Here is a 24,736-nt window from a genome sequence, read left to right as displayed (position 1 = left end):
ATGTAAGTAAGAATGTAGAATTACACCTTTAATATCTGATATATCTCTACGCCTCCAGTAGTATGCTGATTACTTCTTTGCTTCCTGACATCTCGGCTGTATTGTGTATTGAGAACTGTGGTACTAATTGTTACCTGTGTTCTGTTTTAGTTTGAGATGTGCAGCGGCCACTATTTCGTGTTTTGGTTTTGGATCTGGATGATTTTTGAAAAAACATAAAAACAGCTAAAATCACAGAATTTGGGGGTAATTTTGATCCTACGGTATTATTAACCTCAATAACATTCATTTCCAGTCTATTCTGAACACCTCACATCTCACAATATTGTTTTTAGGCCAAAAGGTTGCACCAAGGTGGCTGTATGACTAAGCTAAGCGACACAAGTGTGTGGCACAGACACCTGGCCCATCTAGGAGTGGCACTGCAGTGGCAGACAGGATGGCACTTAAAAAAACTAGGCCCCAAACAGCACATGATGCAAAGAAGAAAAAGAGGTGCAAGATGGAATTGTCCTTGGGCCCTCCCACCCACCCTTATGTTGTATAAACAGGACATGCACAGTTTAACAAACCAATCATTTCAGCGACAGGGTCTGCCACACGACTGTGGCTGAAATGACTGGTTTGTTTGGGCCCCCACCAAAAAAGAAGCAATCAATCTCTCCTTGCACAAACTGGCTTTATAGAGGCAAGATGTCGACCTCATCCTCATCCTCCAATTCCTCACCCCTTTCAGTGCGTACATCCTCCTCCTCACAGAGTATTAATTCGTCCCCACTGGAATCCACCATCACAGGCCCTGTGTACTTTCTGGAGGCAATTGCTGGTCAAGATCTTCCCGGAGGAATTTATAATTCACTTTTATGAACATCATCTTCTCCACATTTTCTGGAAGTAACCTCCTACGCTAATCGCTGACAAGGTTACCGGCTGCACTAAACACTCTTTTGAAGTACACACTGGAGGGGGGGCAACTTAGGTAAAATAAAGTCAGTTTGTGCAAGGGCATCCAAATTGCCTCTTTTTCCTGCCAGTATACGTACGGACTGTCTGACATGCCTACTTGGATGCTGTCACTTATATAATTGTCCACCATTCTTTCAATGGTGACAGAATCATATGCAGTGACAGTAGACATGCCAGTAATCATTGGCAGGCCCTTGAGTCCAGACCAGATGTCCGCACTCGGTCCTGACTGCCCTGCATCACCGCCAGCGGGTGGGCTAGGAAATCTTATCCTTTTCCTCGTAGCCCCAGTTGCAGGAGAAAGTGAAGGAGGAGCTGTTGATGGGTCATGTTCCGCTTGAGTTAACAATTTTCTCACCAGCAGGTCTTTGAACCTCTGCAGACTTTTGTCTGCCGGAAAGAGAGATACAACGTAGGCTTTAAACCTAGGATCGAGCACGGTGGCCAAAATGTAGTGCTCTGATTTCAACAGATTGACCACCCTTCAATCCTGACAATGCGAATTAAGGGCTCCATCCACAAGTCCCACATACTTTGCGGAATCCCTCCATCTTAGCTCTTCTTTCAATTTCTCCAGCTGCTTCTGCAAAAGTCCGATGAGGGGAAAGACCTGACTTAAGCTGGCAGTGTCTGAACTGACTTCACATGTGGCAAGTTTAAAGGGTTGGAGAACCTTGCACAAGACGGAAATCATTCTCCATTGCGCTTGAGTCAGGTGCATTCCCCTTCCTTTGCCTATATCGTAGGTGGATGTATAGGCTTGAATGGCCTTTTCCTGCTCCTCCATTCTCTGAAGCATATAGGGGGTCATTCCGTGTTGATCATAGCCCTGCAAAATTTTGCAGGGCTATGATCAACTCGACAATAGACATGCGGGGGGATGCCCAGCACAGGGCTATCCCGCCCCGCATGTCAGTGCTGGCCCCCCACGCAGAAGTGCAAAAGCGCCTTTGCACTTTAGGAGTAGCTCCCGACCAGGGGTGGTCTTCTGTATGCCGGCGGTCGGGCTCCCGGCGCTCAGTATACCGGCGCCGGGAGCCCGACAACCGGCATACCGACACTTATTTTCCCTCGTAGAGGGACCCCCATAGAGGGAGAATAAAATAGTGTGGCGCACATAGCGCGCCACCGTGCCCGTAGCGTGGCGAGCGCAGCGAGCCCGCAAGGGGCTCATTTGCGCTCGCCACGCTGTCGGTAAGCCGGCGGTCGGGCTCCCGGCGCCGGGATGCTGGTCGCCGGGAGCCCGACCGCCGGCCAGCCGTAGTGAACCCCCCGACCAGCGCAGCTTTAACGTGCTGGCCAGGAGCTACTCGTCGCTCCCTGGCCCGCAGCACGTTCCGGCCACACTTGCGTTGGCCGGACCGCGCCCATGAAACGGTGGCCATATGCCGCCGTTCCACCTCCCCCCCCCCGACCAGCGACCACCTCTGCCTGTCAATCAGGCAGAGGCGATCGTAGCGCAGTGACGGCCTTCGTTTCTCACCCAATCGCGCCGCTGCGATAAACTGCAGCGTGCGATCATGTCAGAATGACCCCCATAGAGTTTTGAATTCCACCTCTTGCTTCAGGTGATGGCAGGACAGGTTCAGGAGTGTTTGATGGCGCTCCAGTCTTCGGCACGCGGTGGCTGAATGACGAAAGTGGCCCACAATTTTTCGGGCCACCGACAGCATCTCCTGCACGTCCTTGTCATTTTTCAAAAAATTCTGCACCACCAAATTAATTGTATGTGCAAAACATAGGATGTGCTGGAATTTGCCCAAATGTAATGCATGCACAATATTGGTGGCTTTGTCCGATATCACAAATCCACAGGAGAGTCTAATTAGGGTAAGCCATTGTGCAATGATGTCCCTCAGTTTCCGTAAGAGGTTGTCAGCGGTGTGACTCTTATGGAAAGCGGTGATACACAGTGTAGCCTGCCTAGGAACGAGTTGGCGTTTACGAGATGCTGCTACTGGTGCCGCTGCTGTTGTTGCTGCGGCAGGCCATACATCTACCCAATGTGCTTTCACAGTCATATACTCCTTAGTCTGCCCTGTTCCACTTGTCCACATATCCGTGGTTAAGTGGACAGTGGGTACAACTGCATTTTGTAGGACACCGAGGACACTTTTTCTGACGCCTCTGTACATTCTCAGTATTGCCTGCCTAGTGAAGTGGAACCTAGATGGGATTTGATACCATGGACACAGTACCTAAATCAATTCTCTAAGTGCCACTGAACTAATGGCGGATACCGGACGCACGTCTAACACTAACATAGCTGTCAAGGCCTCAGTTATCCGCTTTGCAAAAGGATGACTGCTGTCATATTTCATCTTACTCACAAAGGACTGTTGGACAGTCAATTGCTTAGTTGAAGTAGTACAAGTGGTCTTCCGACTTCCCCTCTGGAATGACGATCGACTCCCAGCAGCAACAACAGCAGCGGTAGCAACAGCAGGCTTACCACTCAAGGATCCTCTGGAGGAATCCCAGTTAGGAGAGGACTCCTCAGTCTTGCCAGTGACATGGCCTGCAGGACTACTGATGTTCCTTACTGAGGAGGAAGTTGACGTTGAGGGAGTTGGTGGTGTGGCTTGCAGGAGCTTGGGTACAAAAGGAAGAAGGGATTTAGGTGTCAGTGGACTGCTTACGCTCTTACCCAAAGTTTCACAACTTGACACTGACTTCTGATGAATGCACTGCAGGTGACGTATAAGAGAGGATGTTCCTAGGTGGTTAACGTCCTTACCCCTACTTATTCGAGATTGACAGAGGCAACACATGGCTTGACACCTGTTCCGGATTTGTGGAGAAATAATTCCACACTGAAGAGGTGGCTTTTTTGGTATTTTGCCCATGCATCACAATGGGCTTATTCATCCCACGGACAACAGGTGTCTCCCCCGGTGCCTGTTTTAAACAAACCGCATCACCATCAGAATCCTCTTCATCAACTTCCTCCTCAGCGCCAGCAACACTCATATCCTCATCCTGGTGTACTTCAACAGTGACATCTTCAATTTGAATATCAGAAACTGGACTGTGGGTGCTACTTCCAGCACTTGCAGAGGGCATGCAAATGGTGGAAGGAGCCACCTCTTCCCGTCCAGTGTTGGGAAGGTGAGGCATCGCAACCGCCGACACACTTGGATTCTCCTTGGGGATTTGTGATACCATCTTAGAACGCACGGTTCTTTGCTGTGCTTTTTCCAGCGTAACTCTTATAATTTTTCTAGCGGGAGCATGAGGGCTTCCATCGTCATGTGAAGCTGAACCACTAGTCATGAACATAGGCCAGGGAATTAGCCGTTCCTTGTCACTCCGTGTCGTAAATGGCATATTGGCAAGTTTACGTTTCTCCTCAGACCATTTACATTTTTTGGGGGGATCTTTTTACTGAACTTTGTTCAGTAAATTGTAAAGCGCAACGGAATTTGCTGCGCTATATAAGAAACTGTTAATAAATAAATAAAATAATAATAAAAACTTTGGCTTTTTGGATTTTACATGCCCTCTACTATCATATTGGGCATCGGACTTGGCAGATGACGTTGATGGGATTTCATCATCTATGTCATGACTAGTGTCAGCAGCTTCAGCACTAGGGGGAAGTGGTTCTTGATCTTTCCCTATTTTATCCTCCAAATTTTTGTTTTCCATTATTTTTCTGGAGTTATATAACAATATGTGGTACAGCAGAGCGTACCTCTACACCACACAGGACAAACCCTATGAAAATTCTGTGGATTAAATATTAATAACCCCTTTATTTGGAGTAAATATTATACAGCACAGGACAGCACCACTGGACTGGATTTCTACGGAATTATATGGACTTATATAGACTTATACGGCAGGATCACTGGAATTATACGGCAGGATCACTGGATTTATACGGCAATACCGCTGGACATATACGGCAGTATCACTGGACATATATACGGCAGTACCACTGGAATTATATGGCAGGATCACTGGATTTATACGGCAGTACCGCTGGACATATACGGCAGGATCACTGGAATTATACAGCAGGATTACTGGATTTATACGGCAGGATCACTGGATTTATACGGCAGTACTGCTGGACATATACGGCAGTATCAATGGACATATATACGGCAGGATCACTGGACATATACGGCAGGATCACTGGACATATACAGCAGTACCACTGGACATATACGGCAGCACAGGGACACCACCACTGGACTGATGCAGGACAACACAGCACCACTGCAATGGACTGGATTTACTGTATACAGCAGCACTGGACATATGGCAGCAGAGGACACCACCACTGTGACTGGACTTATGCAGCACAACACAGCACCACTGGACTGGACTTATACAGCAGCACTGGACATATGGCAGCAGAGGACACCACCACTATGACTGGACTGATGCAGCACAATACACCACCACTGAACTGATGCAGCACAACACAGCACCACCGTAAGGGACTTATACAGCAGCACTGGACATATGGCAGCAGAAGACACAACCACTGTGACTGGACAGATGCAGAACAAGACACGGACACTGAGAGGACAGAGACACGTCCTCTCTACACTCTTTAATGCCGGAGTGAAAATGGTGGGGACGCGCGGCTCCTTATATGGAATTCAAACCCCGCGAGAATCCGACAGTGGGATGATGACGTTTTGCCTTGTTCTGGTTTCCAAGTCAGGCGGGGAAACCCGAGCCTGACTCGGATCCGGGCTCAGAGCGTGAAGTCCGGTATGGTTCGGTTCCACTCATCTCTAGTTTTAGTTTTCTGTGATGTTAAGTTCTGTATACCCTCTTGATAATGTCGATATTATCTTACACCATAAAGCTATACCTTTAAACACACTCTTACCATGGAGCCGTCGCGGTCGCTATACTTAATATACATGCTACGCACTTTGTACGCTATTTGCGTACAGAGTCCCGTACGTTGTGCGGACTTAGCGTACACACGCTGCGCTGGGTGTACAAAGTACGCACAGCGCGCGCACACACTCTTGATAAACTTTAAACCTTGTTAGTAATGCAATGCAATGATGTTATACCTTAAACCTTACGCAGCGCTGATGGTATAAAGTACCCGCAGTGCGTACACACCTTATCAATACACTCTTAAACCTTATACAGTTAAATAATGTAATATGCTTTAAACCTTAGCAGGAAAAGGAGGACACAACACAGTGGATTATTTGAAAGGGGATAACAATACAAATTATACACTACAAGGCTAACAAGATAAATCTACAACAGAATAATGGCTACAGTCAATGTACATACGTGAGAATATTCGCTTGCGCAACCTGGACCAGTCCTCTGCTCATCAGGTAGATAGCGTTCAGAGTCTTCTGACCGGCCAGGCAACAACAGGCTTTTTATACACAACTTCCATAAACAATACAATGGTTACTGTAATCCCTTTGTTCATTGGACACAGAGATGCATCTTTACATTACAGGAGAGGTCATAGGTTGATTTGAAAAGGTGGGCGATGTCTTTCCCAACTGCTCTTGTGGGTGGTCTCCTCTGGATTCCCGCCGCATACATAATATACAGTAAATACAGTTTATATCTATATTCTACTTCTGCACATAACTATACGCAGGAACATGCAATCTTTCTCTAACCAACACCGGAATGTTACCCTTAAAATACCCTACAGCTGGATACTAGACATCACTTTATAACCATAGTCTGTCCCTTCCTATCATGCAAAGGCGAATCCCTTAGTCCTGGAATCATTTAAACTGTTGATACTTGCTGATGTGGTGCAGGGGGGCTATGTGTACAATGTGCACTATTTGGGTTAAATATGTAATGTTCTGATAACCCTCTATGCGCTCACAAACTCCGCCGTAAATACCCATACCACGCACAGGATCGCGGGAGCGATCATACGCAAATTGCGGATATGTGCACGCACGGCGGAACAAGTGCACGCGCAGCGGGCATGTGTGTGTGGTTAGTACATGATCTATGCATTACAATATTTTTTGACTTTGACACTCTATTGTTCTAATGTGTGTTGTATGTATGGTGTTGTATGTATGGTGCTGCGAAACACTTGTGGCGCCTTATAAACAAATTGTAATAATAAATACCTAAGAGATTTTCATTTGTTTGAGGTACTGAATACTCGTATGGTGGACATTGAAGAGGTCATCTTAGACTAACTTCAGCACACTGGGGGTTATTCAGAGATGGACCTAGATCTTGCCACTTTATTTTTTCACCTCAAGCCCGCCACTTCATAAGTATAGCCCTTTCTCTAACGTCCTTGAGGATGCTGGGACTCCGTAAGGACCATGGGGAATAGACGGGCTCCGGAGATAGGGCACTTTAAGAAAGCTTTGGATTCTGGGTGTGCACTGGCTCCTCCCTCTATGACCCTCCACCAGACCTCAGTTTTACACTGTGCCCAGAGCAAGATGGGTGCACTGTAGAGAGCTCTCTAGAGTTCTCTGCTTGAAAGCATTTTTGTTTGTATTTTTCTTCTACTTTTTACTACTTTTTTTACAGGGAGCACTGCTGGCAACAGGCTCCCTGCATCGAGGGACTGGGGAGAGAGGAGCAGACCTTCTTGTCAAAGATAGGCTCTGCTTCCTCGGCTACTGGACACGGGGGGTCATTCCGAGTTGTTAGGTCGTTATATTTTTCTCGCAACGGAGCGATTAGTCGCTAATGCGCATGCGCAATGTCCGCAGTGCGACTGCGCCAAGTAAATTTGCTATGCAGTTAGGTATTTTACTCACGGCATTACAAGGTTTTTTCTTCGTTCTGGTGATCGTAATGTGATTGACAGGAAGTTGGTGTTTCTGGGCGGAAACTGGCCGTTTTATGGGTGTGTGCGAAAAAACGCTACCGTTTCTGGGAAAAACGCGGGAGTGGCTGGAGAAACGGAGGAGTGTCTGGCCGAACGCTGGGAGTGTTTGTGACGTCAAACCAGGAACGAAACTGACTGAACTGATCGCAGTTGCCGAGTAAGTGTGGAGCTACTCAGAAACTGCTAAGAAGTGTCTATTCGCAATTTTGCTAATCTTTCGTTCGCAATTTTGATAAGCTAAGATTCACTCCCAGTAGGCGGCGGCTTAACGTGTGCAAAGCTGCTAAAAGCAGCTTGCGAACGAACAACTCGGAATGAGGGCCACCATTAGCTCCAGAGGGGGTGAACGCAGGTTCTTACTGGGCGTCCACCCCCGCAGCCGCGCCGCCGTTCTCCTCACAGAGCCAGAAGCACAGAAGTCAGAAGACGTCTCAGGCGGCAGAAGCCTTCAGCTTCACTGAGGTAACGCACAGCACTGTAGCTGTGCGTCATTGCTCCTATACACCTCACACACTCCGGTCACTGTAAGGGTGCAGGGCGCAGGGGGGGGGGGGGGGTGCCCTGGGCAGCAATATAAACCTCTGCATGGCAAAAAGACTATATACATGTACAGGTGGGCTCTGTACATGTATATAAAAGAGCCCCCGCCATATTTTCCTAAGTTTGAGCGGGACAGAAGCCCGCCACCGAGGGGGCGGGGCTTCTCCCTCAGCACTCACCAGCGCCATTTTCTCTCCACAGCACTGCTGAGAGGAAGCTCCCCGGACTCTCCCCTGCTTACACACGGTGAAAGGGTGCTTAAAAGAGAGGGGGGGGGGCACATAATTGGCGGTTTACATTTACACAGCGCTGCTGGGGAAAAACATTTTGTGTTGGTCTCCAGGGTTATTGCGCTGGGGTGTGTGCTGGCATACTCTCTCTCTGTCTCTCCAAAGGGCCTTGACAGGGATACTGTCTTCAGGAAAGGGGTTCCCTGTGTGTGTGAAGTGTGTAGGTACGCGTGTGTCGACATGTTTGACGAGGAAGGCTCACTTAATGTGGAGGGGGAGTGCTTGAATGTCAGGTCGCCGTCGGCAACGCCGACACCGGAATGGATGGATATGCTGAATGTCTCGAATGCAAATGTAAATCTATTGCATAAAAGGTTAGACAAGGCAGAAGCTAGGGATCAGTCAGGTACCCAGTCCATGTCTGTCCCTGTAGCGCCTGGCCCGTCGGGGTCTCAGAAGCGCACCATATCCCAGATCGATGACACAGATACCGACACAGATTCTGACTCTAGTGTAGACTATGAAGATGCAAAATTACAGCCGAAGGTGGCTAAGGGTATACGGTACATGATTATGGCCATTAAAGAGGTTTTGCATATTACTGAGGAACCCCCTGTCCCTGACACGAGGGTACATATGTATAAAGAGAAAAAGCCTGAAGTCACTTTTTCATCATCATTTGAATTAAGTGAATTGTGCGAAAAGGCTTGGGACTCTCCAGATAGGAGACCACAAGTTCCCAAAAGGATTCTTATGGCGTATCCTTTTCCACAAACTGATAGGATACGCTGGGAATCTTCACCAAAAGTGGACAAGGCGCTGACACGCTTGTCCAAAAAGGTGGCACTGCCTTCTCAGGATACGGCTTCCCTCAAGGAACCGGCTGATCGCAGGCAGGAAATTACCTTGAAGCACATTTACACTCACTCCGGTACTATTGCTAGACCGGCTATGGCGTCGGCCTGGGTTTGTAGTGCGGTTGTGGCATGGGCAGATTCCTTATCTGCGGAGATTGACACCTTAGATAGGGATGCCATTCAAATGACCATAGAGCATATCAGAGATGCTGCCTTGTATATGAGAGATGCTCAGAGAGACATTTGTTTATTAAGCTCCAGAATAAATGCTATGTCTATTTCTGCTAGGCGACTCCTGTGGACCCGGCAGTGGACGGGAGATGCCGATTCTAAGCGGCACATGGAGTCCTTGCCGTACAAGGGGGAGGAGTTGTTTGGAGATGGCCTCTCGGACCTAGTCTCTACGGCTTCGGCTGGTAAGTCGAATTTCTTGCCTTATGTCCCCCCGCAGCATACTAAGAAGGCACCTCATTATCAAATGCAGTCCTTTCGTTCCAATAAAAACAAGAAGGTGCGGGGATCGTCTTTTGTTACCAGAGGAAAAGGCAGGGGAAAGAAGCTGCACACAGCTAGTTCCCAAGAGCAGAAGTCCTCCCCTGCGCCTGCAAAATCCACCGCATGACGCTGGGGCTTCCCGGGGGGATGCAGATCTGGTGGGGGCTCGTCTTCGGTTTTTCAGCCACGTCTGGGTTCAATCGCAGGTGGATCCCTGGGCAATAGAGCTTGTGGCTCAGGGATACAGGCTGGAATTCGAAGACTTGCCTCCTCGCCGGTTTTTCAAATCGGCTCTGCCGACTTCCCCGTCAGAGAGGGAGTCAGTGTTGACAGCAATCCAAAAATTGTATGTTCAACAGGTGATTGTCACAGTTCCTCATCTCCAGCAGGGAGAGGAATATTATTCAACCCTGTTCGTGGTCCCGAAACTGGACGGTTCGGTCAGGCCCATTTTAAACCTGAAATCTCTGAACTTGTACTTGAAAAGGTTCAAGTTCAAAATGGAATCACTCCGGGCGGTCATCGCCAGCCTGGAGGGGGGGGGTTGGATGGTGTCCCTGGACATAAAGGATGCATACCTTCATGTTCCAATATTCCCCCCTCATCAGGCATTCCTGAGATTTGCAGTGCAGGACTGTCACTACCAATTTCAGACGTTGCCGTTTGGGCTTTCCACGGCCCAGAGGATTTTCACCAAGGTAATGGCGGAAATGATGGTGCTCCTGCGCAGGCAGGGGGTCACAATTATCCCATACTTGGACGATCTCCTCATAAAGGCGAGATCTCGGGAGAAGTTGCTGGACAGCGTGTCTCTGTCCATGAAGACGTTGCAGCTACACGGCTGGATTCTCAATATACCGAAGTCCCAGCTAGTTCCTACAACGCGTCTGACATTTCTGGGCCTGATCCTAGACACAGACCAGAAAAAGATTTTTCTTCCGATCGAAAAGGTTCAGGAACTCATGACCATGGTCAGGAACCTATTGAAACCAAAGAAGGTTTCAGTGCGTCAGTGCACGCAGGTCCTGGGGAAGATGGTGGCTTCATACGAGGCCATCCCTTTCGGCAGATTCCATGCGAGGACTTTTCAATGGGACCTCTTGGACAAGTGGTCCGGGTCCCATTTAAAATAAGCATCAAAGGATCACCCTGTCTCCCAGGACCAGGGTATCTCTCCTGTGGTGGCTGAACAGTGCTCACCTACTAGAAGGTCGCAGGTTCGGCATTCAGGACTGGGTCCTGGTGACCACGGACGCAAGCCTCCGAGGCTGGGGAGCAGTGACACTGGGAAGAAATTTCCAAGGTCTCTGGTCAAGCCTAGAGTCTTGTCTCCACATCAACATCCTGGAGTTGAGGGCCATATACAACGCCCTGCGCCAAGTGGAGAACTTACTTCAGAGAAGACCGGTTCTGATTCAGTCAGACAATGTCACGGCAGTGGCTCATATAAACCGCCAAGGCGGAACAAGGAGCAGAGTGGCCATGGCAGAAGCGACCAGGATTCTATGCTGGGCGGAAGGCCATGTAAGCGCGCTGTCCACGGTGTTCATCCCGGGGGTGGACAACTGGGAGGCGGACTTCCTCAGCAGGCACGACCTGCATCTGGGGGAGTGGGGACTTCATCAAGAAGTATTTGCACAGATCGCGGATCGGTGGGGCCTGCCTCAAATAGACATGATGGCGTCCTGTCTCAACAAAAAGCTAAAGCGGTATTGCGCCAGGTCAAGGGACCCTCAGGCGGTAGCGGTAGACGCTCTGGTGACACCTTGGGTGTTCAGATCGGTCTATGTGTTTCCTCATCTTCCTCTCATACCCAAGGTGTTGAGAATTATAAGAATAAGCAAGGTCAGAACAATCCTCATTGTTCCAGATTGGCCACGGAGGACTTGGTATCCGGAACTACAAGAGTTGCTCACAGAAGATCCGTGGCCTCTTCCTCTAAGGCAGGACCTGCTACAGCAGGGGCCCTGTCTGTTCCAAGACTTACCACGGCTGCGTTTAACGGCATGGCGGTTGAACGCCGGATCCTAGCGGAAAAAGGAATTCCGGAGGAAGTCATTCCAACCCTGATCAAGGCTAGGAAAGACGTGACGTTAAAACATTATCACCGTATATGGCGGAAATATGTTTCCTGGTGTGAGGCCAGAGCTGCTCCTACGGAGGAGTTCCATTTGGGCCGTCTACTTCACTTCCTTCAAACAGGAGTGACCTTGGGCCTAAAATTAGGGTCCATAAAGGTCCAGATTTCGGCCTTATCCATTTTCTTTCAAAGAGAATTAGCCTCTCTTCCTGAGGTACAGACTTTTGTGAAGGGGGTGCTGCATATTCAGCATCCCTTTGTGCCTCCGGTGGCGCCTTGGGATCTTAACGTGGTGTTACGTTTCCTCAAGTCACCTTGGTTTGAACCACTTAAAACTGTGGAGTTGAAATACCTCACATGGAAAGTGGTCATGTTGTTGGCGTTAGCTTCGGCGAGACGTGTTTCAGAATTGGCGGCTTTATCGCATAAAAGCCCATACTTGGTTTTTCACGTGGATAGGGCAGAGTTGAGGACTCGTCCTCACTTTCTGCCAAAAGTGGTCTCATCTTTTCATGTGAACCAACCTATTGTCGTGCCTGTGGCTACAAGGGACTTGGAGGATTCTGAGTCCCTGGATGTGGTCAGGGCTTTGAAGATTTATGTGACCAGAACGGCTCGGATCAGGAAGACTGAAGCTTTGTTTGTTCTGTATGCGGCCAACAAGGTTGGCGCCCCTGTTTCAAAGCAGACTATTGCTCGCTGGATCTGTAACACAATTCAGCAGGCGCATTCTACGGCAGGATTGCCGTTACTGAAATCGGTTAAGGCCCACTCCACTAGGAAAGTGGGCTCTTCTTGCGCGGCTGCCCGAGGGGTCTCGGCATTACAGTTGTGCCGAGCAGCTACTTGGTCGGGGACAAACACCTTTGCAAAGTTCCATAAGTTTGATACCCTGGCTGAGGAGGACCTCCTGTTTGCTCAATCGGTGCTGCAGAGTCATCCGCACTCTCCCGCCCGTTTGGGAGCTTTGGTATAATCCCTATGGTCTTTACGGAGTCCCAGCATCCTCAAGGACGTTAAAGAAAATAAGATTTTACTTACCGGTAAATCTATTTCTCGTAGTCCGTAGAGGATGCTGGGCACCCGTCCCAAGTGCGGACTTCTTCTGCAAGACTTGTATATAGTTATTGCTTACATAAGGGTTATGTTATAGTTTTCGGTGATACCGTGGCTATGTTGTTGTTCATACTGTAAACTGGGTAAGTTATCACAAGTTATACGGTGTGATTGGTGTGGCTGGTATGAATCTCGCCCTTATATTTACAAAAATCCTTCCTCGTACTGTCCATCTCCTCTGGGCACAGTTTCCCTAACTGAGGTCTGGAGGAGGGTCATAGAGGGAGGAGCCAGTGCACACCCAGAATCCAAAGCTTTCTTAAAGTGCCCTATCTCCTGCGGAGCCCGTCTATTCCCCATGGTCCTTACGGAGTCCCAGCATCCTCTACGGACTACGAGAAATAGATTTACTGGTAAGTAAAATCTTATTTTCTCTAGTCTACCTTCAGGAGAACATTTCCTTGTTTGTCCATACACTATTATAAGGTTCTGTGTGCCTACCAAATCATGTGATGTGATTTTTGCAACATCTCTACAGTAATAACACTATGTTGTTGTTTTCTTCTGTATTTACATGTCTTTGGAAGACAACTTGAAATTAAAAGGTGACTTATATATAGTGCAAGTTTTCCCCATACCCTCATTGTTTATAGCAGAATTTACAGCTTTGGCCTGAGGGGGTGATTAAGGGGATCTTTCCGAGTTGTTCGCTCGCTAGCAGTTTTTAGCAGCCGTGCAAACGCGCTCCCACCGGGGAGTGTATTTTCGCTTTACAGAAGTGCGAATGCCTGTGCACCACAGCGCCTGCAAAAACATTTTGTGCAAAACAAGACCAGCCCTGAACTTACTTTTCGTGTGCGTTGATTCTAACGTTGGAGGGTTGGCTTTTGACATCACACACCCGCCCAGCGTTCACCCAGCAACGCCTGCGTTTTCTTTGGCACGCCTGCGTTTTTCTAAGCACTCCCTGAAAACAGTCAGTTGACACCCAGAAACGCCCCTTTCCTGTCAATCTTCTTGACGCCACCAGTGCGAATGAAAACGTCGCTAGAACCTGTGCAAAACCACATAGGACTTTGTACCTGTATGTTGCGCGTGCGCATTGCAGTGCATACGCATGCACAGAAATGTAGTTTTCTCTTACGTCCTAGAGGATGCTGGGGTCCACATTAGTACCATGGGGTACAGATGGGTCCACCAGGAGCCATTGGCACTTTAAGAGTTTGAGAGTGTGGGCTGGCTCCTCCCTCTGTGCCCCTCCTACCAGACTCAGTTTAGAAAATGTGCTCGGAGGAGCCGGTCACAGCTAGGGGAGCTCTACAGAGTTTCTCTAGTAAAATTTATTTTTAGAGTTTATTATTTTACAAGGAGGCTGCTGGCAACAGCCTCCCTGCATCGAGGGACTGAGGAGGGGAGCAGTGTCCGCCCTGCGGGGTCTGAGCCACTATCTCCGCTGACCGGACACTGAGCTCCTGATCCTGATAGATCGTTCCCCGCCACAGGGGATTGCTCACCCCGGCAGCATGCCGCCACCCCCTTACAGAGCTGAAGATTTGTGGCGAGTGAGTCACCGACCGCCCTAGCAAGCGGGGGGCCAGCGCCTACACCCTACACTGGTCACGCAGCCTATCAGGGTCCCCGGATCTCAGCCAGCACAAATCCTCAGGCCAGTATAATCCTATGAAGAGCGGGAAGACAGCGCCATTTTGGGGCGGAGCTTCTCAGAGCAGATCCAGCAGCGTTTAGCGCCATTTTCCAACACTGTCAGTGAAGAGCAAGTCCCTCCACAGCAACTCCAGTTATCTAGCACGGTACCAGGGGGTTGTAGAAGGGGGGGGGGGGGGGGGAGGCTGCAAAACGACTGTGTAACCTATTATGGTGCACAGTCAGCGCTGATAGGGGGTCTCCCTTCATATTAAAAGCGCTGTGTGTGGGTTGGCTCCAATCTCTGTGTCTCTCTTGCCATTCTTGGGGGTGAAACTCTGTCTGCCCTCACCTGTGTGTGTGTGGAGTGTCTGTGGTCTCCATTAAGCAATGTCCAGGGACTCTGTGTCATATGCTGCAGAGGATATGTCCTCTCAGGATGATCCCATTCCATGTAATCAGGATTACACTGGTTTAGCACAGGTAAGGCAAGGGAGCCTGAGTGGTTATCCCCTATCAAATCTATGATTTCTCAGATTTCTAATAGGGTTGCACAAAATTAATCTGCAACTCAGGCTTTACAGAACTCTATGGCAGTTTGGCCCAGTTCTGGTACATCAGGGCTCCCCGTTGTATATTCACATAAACGTGCTCTTGCTCAGATCATGCAGGATGATACCGATTCTGATACTGCAGACGGTAACGGGGATGTGTTGCGGGGGGCTGCATCTCTTGCAAAAGGGGTGCAGTTGATGATAGAGGCTATTAGGGATGTGTTGAATATTGCTGATACAACACCCAAGCAGGTTGAGGAGGCTTACTTCACTGAAAATAAGAAAGCCTTGCTAACCTTCTCTGCGTCAAAGGAATTAAATGCTGTATTTGAAAAGGCTTGGGAAAACCCAGATAAAAAATTCCAGATACCTAAAAAGGTTTCTGGTAGCGTTTCCTTTCCCGGTAGAGGATAGGAAAAAATGGGAAATCCCGCCTATTGTTGATGCATCAGTATGCAGACTCTCAAAAAAGGTGGTTTTACTTGTTCCAGGATCTACCGCCTTGAAAGAGCCGACTGAACGTAAAATTGATAATACGCTCAAATCCATGTACTCGGCTTCTGGGGCGATCCTACGTCCCACTATTGCCAGTGCTTGGATTTTCAAAGCTATAGTAAAGTGGTCAGTCACGTTACTTGAGGACTTGGATATTATGGAAAAATGTGATGTTGAATTGTTTTTACGTAACATTCAGGATTCGGCAGGATTTCTGGTAGAATCCATCAAAGACCTTGGTTCCATGGCTGCGGGGATTTCCTCCATGTCAGAATCAGCTTGTCGAGCACTGTGGTTGCGCCAGTGGTCTGCCGACGTGGAATCCAGGAGAAGTGTGGAGACCCTACCCTACACAGGTCAGGCTCTCTTTGGGGAAGCGTTAGATGCGTGGATCTCCACGGCTACGGCTGGTAAGTCACCCTTCCTTCCCTCAGCTACACCTGCTCCGAAGAAATCCTTTTCTTCAGTTACATCACAGCCCTTTCGGTCTAACAAGCCCAGAAAGGCCAAGCCGTCCAACACCTTCTTTCGGGGAGGTCGGCCCAAGTTCAAGAAACCTGCGGCTTCAGGTTCCCAGGAACAGAAACCTGCTTCAGGTACACCAAAGTCCTTCGCATGACGGTGGACTGCACACCCCAGAGGTGGGGCTGGTGGGAGCGAGACTCAGACATTTCAGTCATATCTGGGTGTCCTCCGGCCTGGACCCCTGGGTGCAAGATATGGTGTCCCAGGGGTACAGGCTGGAATTTCAAAATCTCCCTCCTCACCGGTTTTTCAGATCATGCTTGCCAGCTCTGATGGAAGACAGGACACAGGTTATTGTACCAGTACCTCCTCATATGCAAAACAAAGGTTACTATTCAAACCTTTTCATGGTACCGAAACCGGATGGTTCGGTCAGGCTCATTCTGAACTTAAAATCACTAAACCCCTTTCTGAGGGAGTTCAAGTTCAAAATGGAGCTCCGGACACGTCAGCAGTTTCTTCCGAAGGTTGTGTCGGCATTTCATATCAACCAACCTATTGTGGTGCCAGTGGCTACTGACTCCTCAATTTCATCAAAGTCCTTGGATGTTGTAAGGGCTCTGAAAATCTATGTGAAGAGGACTGCTCGTCACAGGAAATCGGACTCTCTGTTTGTCCTATATGATCCCAAGAAACTTGGATGTCCTGCTTCTAAGCAGACGATCTCTCGCTGGATCAGGTTCACTATCCAGCATGCGTATTCTACGGCAGGCTTGCCGTGTCCTACTCGTAAGGTGGGGTCTTCCTGGGCGGCTGCCCGGGGTGTCTCTGCGTTACAACTTTGCCGAGCTGCAACTTGGTCTGGGTCGAACACGTTTGCAAAGTTCAACAAGTTCGATACTTTGGCCTCTGATGATCTGAAGTTCAGTCAATCAGTTCTGCAGGAGCCTCCGCGCTCTCCCTCCCATTCTGGGAGCTTTGGTACATCCCCATGGTACTAATGTGGACCACAGCATCCTCTAGGATGTAAGAGAAAATAGGATTTTGGTTACCTACTGGTAAATCCTTTTCTCGTATTCCATAGAGCAGAGATTTTCAACCTTTTACAACTCGCGGCACACTGAACAAGATTTAAATATTGCCATGGCACACTCAAATATAATGGTGATGCATAGTGCAGTTACGTGTCCTAGGATGTCATGTCGCAGCTTCTCCATAGGTCATGTCTGAGCCACGTCTGAGAAGGCCAGAAGAGCCCAACACTGCCCGGGCCCAAAATTAGAACTGGCTCTGCAGCTGCTAAACCCTCCAGTATTGATCGTTCCAGGACCTCAGTAGCGGCAAAACACTGACGGGCCTGACTGTGCATCTATGGCGGCACACCTGGAGAGTGCTCAGGGCACACTAGTGTGCCACGGCACAGTGGTTGAAAAACACTGCCATAGAGGATGCTGGGCGCCCACCCAGCACTTTGTTTTCCTGCAATTATTATCTGGTTCAGTACAACTTTGTTTTTAGTTAAGTACTGCATTGTTACTTGGTAAGTAATGTTTTCAGCGGTTGCTGAGTTTTCAAGCTAAGTTAGCTTGATGTGCCTTGTATGTGTGAGCTGGTATGAATCTCGCCACTATCTGTGTTAAATCCTTCTCTCGAAGTTGTCCGTCTCCTCGGGCACAGTTTCTAGACTGAGTCTGGTAGGAGGGGCATAGAGGGAGCAGCCAGCCCACACTCTCAAACTCTTAAAGTGCCAATGGCTCCTGGTGGTCCCGTCTATACCCTATGGTACTAATGTGGACCCCAGCATCCTCTACGGACTATGAGAAGAGGATTTACCGGTAGATAATTAAAATCCTATTTTTACCATGTTTACAGTAAATAAGTTATACACACATACAAGTATATAATAATAATAATAATAATAACAAGCCTGCCTTACTGTATGTGAGAGGGAGAGAGAGGGAAGGGAACAGCACACCCAAGCTAAACAGCCCCAGTGAGACTGCAAGCTGTTATATCACGGTGTAACACTGGAGTTTCTGTCCTTTTCAGGACATAGATTGTGTACAATGGGGTTAATTCCAAGTTGATCGCAGCAGGACATTTTTTAGCAGTTGGGCAAAACCATGTGCACTGAAGGGGAGGCAGATATAACATGTGCAGAGAGAGTTAGATTTGGGTGGGGTGTGTTCAATCTGCAATCTAAATTGCAGTGTAAAAATAAAGCAGCCAGTATTTACCCTGCACAGAAACAAAATAACCCACCCAAATCTAACTCTCTCTGCACATGTTATATCTGCCTCCCCTGCAGTGCACATGGTTTTGCCCAACTGCTAAAAAATTTCCTGCTGCGATCAACTTGGAATTACCCCCAATATCGGCTCTCCCCCTTTGCTACACCCCTGTACCAGTTTTCCTGCATATCCTGAGTGTCTGGAGGAGCTGTGTGTGCATCCTCTACGGACTATGAGAAAAGGCTTTACCGGTAGGTAATCAAAATCCTATTTTTTTGCCTGATCGCTGTGCTGCGAACAATGGCAGCTAGCGATCAACCCGGAATGACCCCCTAAGATCTGATCACTGCTGTGCGTTTTCACACAGCAGGTGACCAGCAATAGACTGTGCATGACAAAAAACAACAGGCATCACCGGAGAGCGACGGACTGGTGCAAATATTTCAATCGCACAGCCATTTGCATGCTGATTGACAGGAAGAGACCGTTTGTGGGTGGTAAATAACATTTTCTGGGACTGTCAGGGAAAACGCAGGCATTCCCAAGCATTTTCAGGGAGGGTGTGTGACGTCAGCTCCGGCTCTGATTAGCCTGTTCTCATCGCACTGTAGGAGTAAGTCCTGGGCTGAGCACAGACTGCACACAGTATTAAAATCATTCAATGGTGAGTGAGGTGCGAACGGATTTCCAGCTGTCCGCTGACTATGGGGTATTTTGCTGCTCGGCGTACACATGCAATCACACACTTGCACGCAAATATCCCCTTGGGCAGCGACTACCTGATCGCAGGACAACAAATGTAGCAGCCCAGCGATCAGGTCTGAATCACCCCCTGAGTCTGTTGTGTGATGGGAAAACTTTGGACAAGTTACAGATGCAGAATTTCTTTAGTAAAGGGCACTAAAACAATTCAATTTTCAGTGACTCAACATGCTCACCTAAACAGACATCACAAGCATAAGGTGAGATGAAACGTTTATCTGCTGAGGTAGACAATGTTGCCCTCCACGATGCTTATGTCTTCCCAATCATTGTCTGCGGCCAGCCCCTCCATTGGTTACTTGTTTTCTACCGTATTCAATATAAAATACTTTTACACATAAGGCTATTAACCAAACCACACCAACAAGCATACATCTTTGTTATTTAAAATTTGCCAACCCGTCCTCTCCGCTCTACACAAGATCTGTATCTCTCGTCACCACACATTACTCTCTCTCATTCACGATTGCAGGACAATTTTTTGGCTGCCTCTACTCTGTGGAATGCCCTCACACGCACAATAAGAAACTCCTCTAGTCTCCAAGCGTTCCCTAAAAAGTCACCTCTTCTTTAGATAAGTTTATGAAATTCCGTAACCGTCCACATAACCTTAATAAGATATCCTAACCAATTACAGCTTCAGTATACAGGGCCCTCAGATGCGATCGCATACTGACGATTTTCGGGACAGTTAAGCGAACGCCTCTGCCTGATTGACAGGCAGAGGCATTTGCGGGGTGGTCGGGGGTGGCAATGCTGCGTTGCAGGTGCGGGGTGTTGTCAAAGTCGAAAAATATCATAATGCATATGCCTTGTACTTACCCCATGCACATGCCCGCTGCTTGTGCACTCAGTCCGCCGTGCGTGCACATATCCGCAATTTGCATAGGATCGCTCCGGCGATCATGCGCGTCATATGGGTATTTACGGCGGAGTTTGTGAGTGTGTAGCGTGTTATTAGAACATTACATATTTAACCCATATAGCGTACATTTTAGATATAGCTCCCCTAGACCATGTCAGCGAGTATTGATAGTTTAAACAGTTCCTGGACAGAGAGATTCGCCTTTGCATGATAGGAAGGGTCAGATAAAGGTTGGAAGGTGATGTCTAGTATTCAGCTGTAGGGTATTTTGAGGGTAACATTACGGTGTTAGTTAGAGAAAGATCGCTTGTTCCTGCGTATAGTTATGTACAAAAGAAGAATATGAACATTAACTGTATTTACAGTATTTTATGTATGCGGCGGGAATCCTGAGGATACCACCCACAAGAGCAGTTGGGGAAAGACATCGCCCACCTATTCAAATCCACCTATGACCTTTTCTGTAATGTAGAGACACATCCCTGTGTCCAATGGACAATGAGATTACAGTGACCATTGTATTGTGTATGCATGTTGTGTATAAAAGGACCATTGTTGCCTGGCCGGTCAGAAGACTCTAAACGCTATCTGTATGACCAGCGGAGGACCGACTCGGGTTGCACTTGCGAAACATTCTCACGTACGTACATTCTCTGTAGCCATTATTTTGTTTAGATTTACTTGTTAGCCTGTAGTGTATGATTTGTATTGTTTTACCCTTTTGGAATTAATCCACTGAGGCCTTAGAACCCTGTGGTTGCAACTACAAATCAGTGTTGTGTTTTCACTTTCCTGCATGGGCTTTAAAGTAGATTTATCTGTATAAGGTCTATAGCAGTGATAAGGTGTACGCACTGCGAGTACTTTGTATCGCTAGCGCTACTTAAGGTTTAAAGGTATTACATCATTGCAGTACTTTGCTGCTAAGGGTTTAAAGTATAAGCATACCATTACATTGTATCATTAACAAGGTTTAAAGGTTATCAACTGTGTGTGCGCTCGCTGTGTGTACTCCGTACACTCAGCGCAGCGTGTGTACGCCAAGTGCGTACCACGTGCAGGACTTTGTACGCAAATAGCGTACAAAGTGCTTAGCACGTGCTTTTAGTTTAGCGGCCATAACGGCTCCACGGTAAAAGTGTATTTAGAGGTATAGCATTGCGGTCTAAGATAATATCGACATTATCAATTGGGAGCTCGTCCGGTTCCTTCTCATACCCGCAGCCTAGCAGAGTTTTCGCAGACTTTATCTATCAGCAAAGGGCGGAGAAGTATCCCCTGTAAACCTTCTCTTGGTCGGGGGATATAAGTGCTGATTAGATAAGCGTCTGCCCTGCACGGTTTGAAGGGATGCTGGAGGGATCCGTAAGGTAAGAACGCAAAAGCTATTTTTAAAATCTGTATACTTCTGTTTTGGCGCCAAATGCGCACGCAACACACGCACACACCTGTATTTTGTACTTTGCATATCTGCTCACACTATTGCCATAATCACTGATTACTAGATTTATTTTGACCTGTACTGAGAAAATTTGTTGCTATTTAGTTAAAATATAGTGTTAATAGTTAAATAAGTAAGTGTAAGACGCACACACAGCCTGGCCTAGTTGTAAAGGTTTATACAGTAGAAACTGTGTGTGTGTTAATGTTATGCACACCAGTGCCTGCAGGAATGTACTGGTGTTTGAACTGTTATGCAAAACAAATGGACTCACAGACAAACTGGGGAATATGACATAACGTACACAGAAGGTGATAGGGTAACAAAATACACACACAGTGAACAGAGAAGCCCAGAGGCTAAGGAACTGGGTATCTCCCTTGTATTAGAACTGCTCAGATGTAAAAAGCAAGATGTTGTGTTTTAATACGTAGAGAACCCGAAATGCTGTTGCTAAGGGCAACAGCAAAACCCTAAAGGGTTACCAACGGGTGTGGCAGTAAACTCCTTGGTCAGAGATGGAATGATAGACACAAGGAGAGCCTCCACAATCCTGATTCTCACTTGCAGTGCACAGGTTTAAGCTTACTGCCACTAAACTGACCCCTGACACCTAGCACAGTGAGACAGGATTAGACAGGCAAGTGTTAGAATACAGCCGCAAACTTGCTAAGTTCACAGAGTAATAACAGAACCCCAGCAAGCTAAACGACTGACTCCAGTCTTACTGCTAGGTCTGGATTGGCAGAGTGTAATACCAAATCCCCAGGCCTATTTGCAGTAAGCAACAAACAAATACAAAGCTACACAGTACTGGCTAACTTTCATGAACTGACTAACCAACAGAGATTCAGCAGCATCTGCTTACCCTGAAAAGAGGCCTTATAAAGCAGGTGCTGTCCACGCCCCACTCAGACCTCACAGACTGTGAGCACAAAAACCAGCACCGGATCCCCTGCCGTGCACAGAGCCTATAACCACTGCACAGCAAAAGACCCGAACCGGAGTATCAGCTGCGCTCAGGTTACTCCACTAGCACTTGTCTCCCGGTTGCCATGACGACGTGGCAGCACAGGGCAGGAGACCCTAACAGTTAAGTAAGTGATTATAGTTAAATATCGCTTACATTTATAGAAGTGTGGGATTTGTAGTACTGCGGACGTACGGCCTTTGTACACATGTCTCGGACAAACGCTCGGGACTGCGTACGCAACGTAAAGGCCTACACACGTGGCGTGTTTACGCAACGTGCGTACAGGTACGCCCACTAAATACAAATCACACAATAGCATTGTTTCAGTTTAGGCGAGACGGTAGCCACGCGATAATAGCACAAATTTGTTCAGTTTCCAAAATTTAGTTTAAAAACCTTTTTTTCTGTATTACCTCTGGGGAAAGCTATCAGTTAACAGGAAAGGATTTTTCTGATCAGAAAACTATAGAATGTTAGTGTGGGCTGAATAGGGTGTGAATATATTGAACCCCGCTTGGTGAACTTGGTGATCTTGGTGAATCTTGGTGAAGCTTGGTGATGCACAGTCTAGGTGAATACGTGCAACGGAGTGTGATAAAGTTTTCGTGGTATTACGCTCCAGCTGTTTTGGAGCACAGTGTGGAGACTCCAGTGATCCTACCACTTATAGATAGCAAGTGTCTGTAAGCGGTATGATTGGACCGCACGATTGTATGAGCAATACGTGACGCAACGTGATACGAAGTTTTGCATATTTGTGCGTAAATCTCGTCATCATACGCGTTATAGGAAGCACATGCAAGTGTGATTTGTGTAAAGTAAAGGTTTAGTGAGTTTTCGCTGGTCTCTCAAGAAAATCTCCAGAGGCAGATATTCACTGGGTACCCAAAAGGCCCTGGGGATATAGGCTGAAGTAGGGCCTGCTAAATAAGGCGGATCCGTGATACTCGGAGCAGAAGAAGTTAGTGGAAGAACTTTGAGGACTTCCACCGGTAGACTACTGTGTTTAGTGCATTTTAGGAAGTTTCCCCGTGTTAAAAAGGTCCACAATGGAAGCCAAGTGCACAACACAGGGACGTTCCTCAGTCAGGGTTCAGACTGCAGATTTCAGACCCAGGGGGTCAGCTCGGTTAGTAATGTGGGGGAAGTATGGTCCCCACACTGAGACCTTTTGTGATGAATGGACACGAATGACTGTGGGGGATAAAGCACCATTTCCTGGGATAGGTAGTTTTGACTCAGAGGTATTGCATAATCTAAGGCTTAGGATCTGTCTGATAAAATCTCAAAAACAAAGGATTAGACACACAAACTGTTTAAATTTATGGCAGCAAGAGGGTGATATGTAGAGGGAACTAGCTTACACAGCTGGTTCCAACCCTAGCAGGAAACTGATGGCAACCGCAACACCACCACCACCGTATATTACAGGAAAAAAAGTGGCTACAGACAATGGCATACTGATATATGATAAGAGTAAAGTTGATAAATGTATTAATGACGATAGGAGTAAAACTGATAAATATATTAATGCTAATCCGTGCAAGTTGTATACTATCTTAAACTTCCCTCAGGACTGCGAGCAAGAAGATGAGCCCAGCACGATATCGGGACTTTCTCTAGCAGCCACCATACGAGACACCCAGGTGGGCACGGCCCAACCGGTAAGAGCAGTAGTAAAGACCCCTTGCGGAGGGACAGGTGAGGTCGTGTCCACAGGTAAGTACGGTACAGTACATTATGCAGAGACAACTGCACCTCACATTGTAGAAGCAACCCAGAATGATGTAATTGAACTAAATCCTGTCAGGGTGATCGCAGTCCCCAATGGGAAGACTGACGCACAGGAAATCACTCCCGTCAGGAACATTGCTATGCACTGTCCCTGGTCTCGGACAGAATTGGGGACAATTATGTCTGAATTTCCCGATCCCAGAAAAGATCTAGTCGCATGTCAGAGGTTTATTAAAGAATTAGGTAATGCCACCGAAACCACAAACAAAGATTGGCGAACAGTGCTACGAGTATGTTTACCTTCAAATATTGACCCTGCAAAATTTATTACTGATTGTAAATTAGACGCAGAAGTACCTCTTACTGAGGAGTACACTCAGGAGAATGTACGACAAATCAATCTGCAATTAGGAGTATATTTCCCTACTGTTGTCGAATGGAACAAAATCTTTTCCATAAGACAAAAGGAAGGTAAAACGGCATCTGAATATTTCCACCGAGCACTGCAGGAAATGTCTAGATACACTTGGA

Source organism: Pseudophryne corroboree, chromosome 2 (genome assembly GCF_028390025.1).
Source record: "Pseudophryne corroboree isolate aPseCor3 chromosome 2, aPseCor3.hap2, whole genome shotgun sequence".
NCBI lineage: Eukaryota > Metazoa > Chordata > Amphibia > Anura > Myobatrachidae > Pseudophryne > Pseudophryne corroboree.
The sequence above is the reverse complement of the archived record's forward strand: the minus strand, read 5'-3'. Positions refer to the sequence as shown.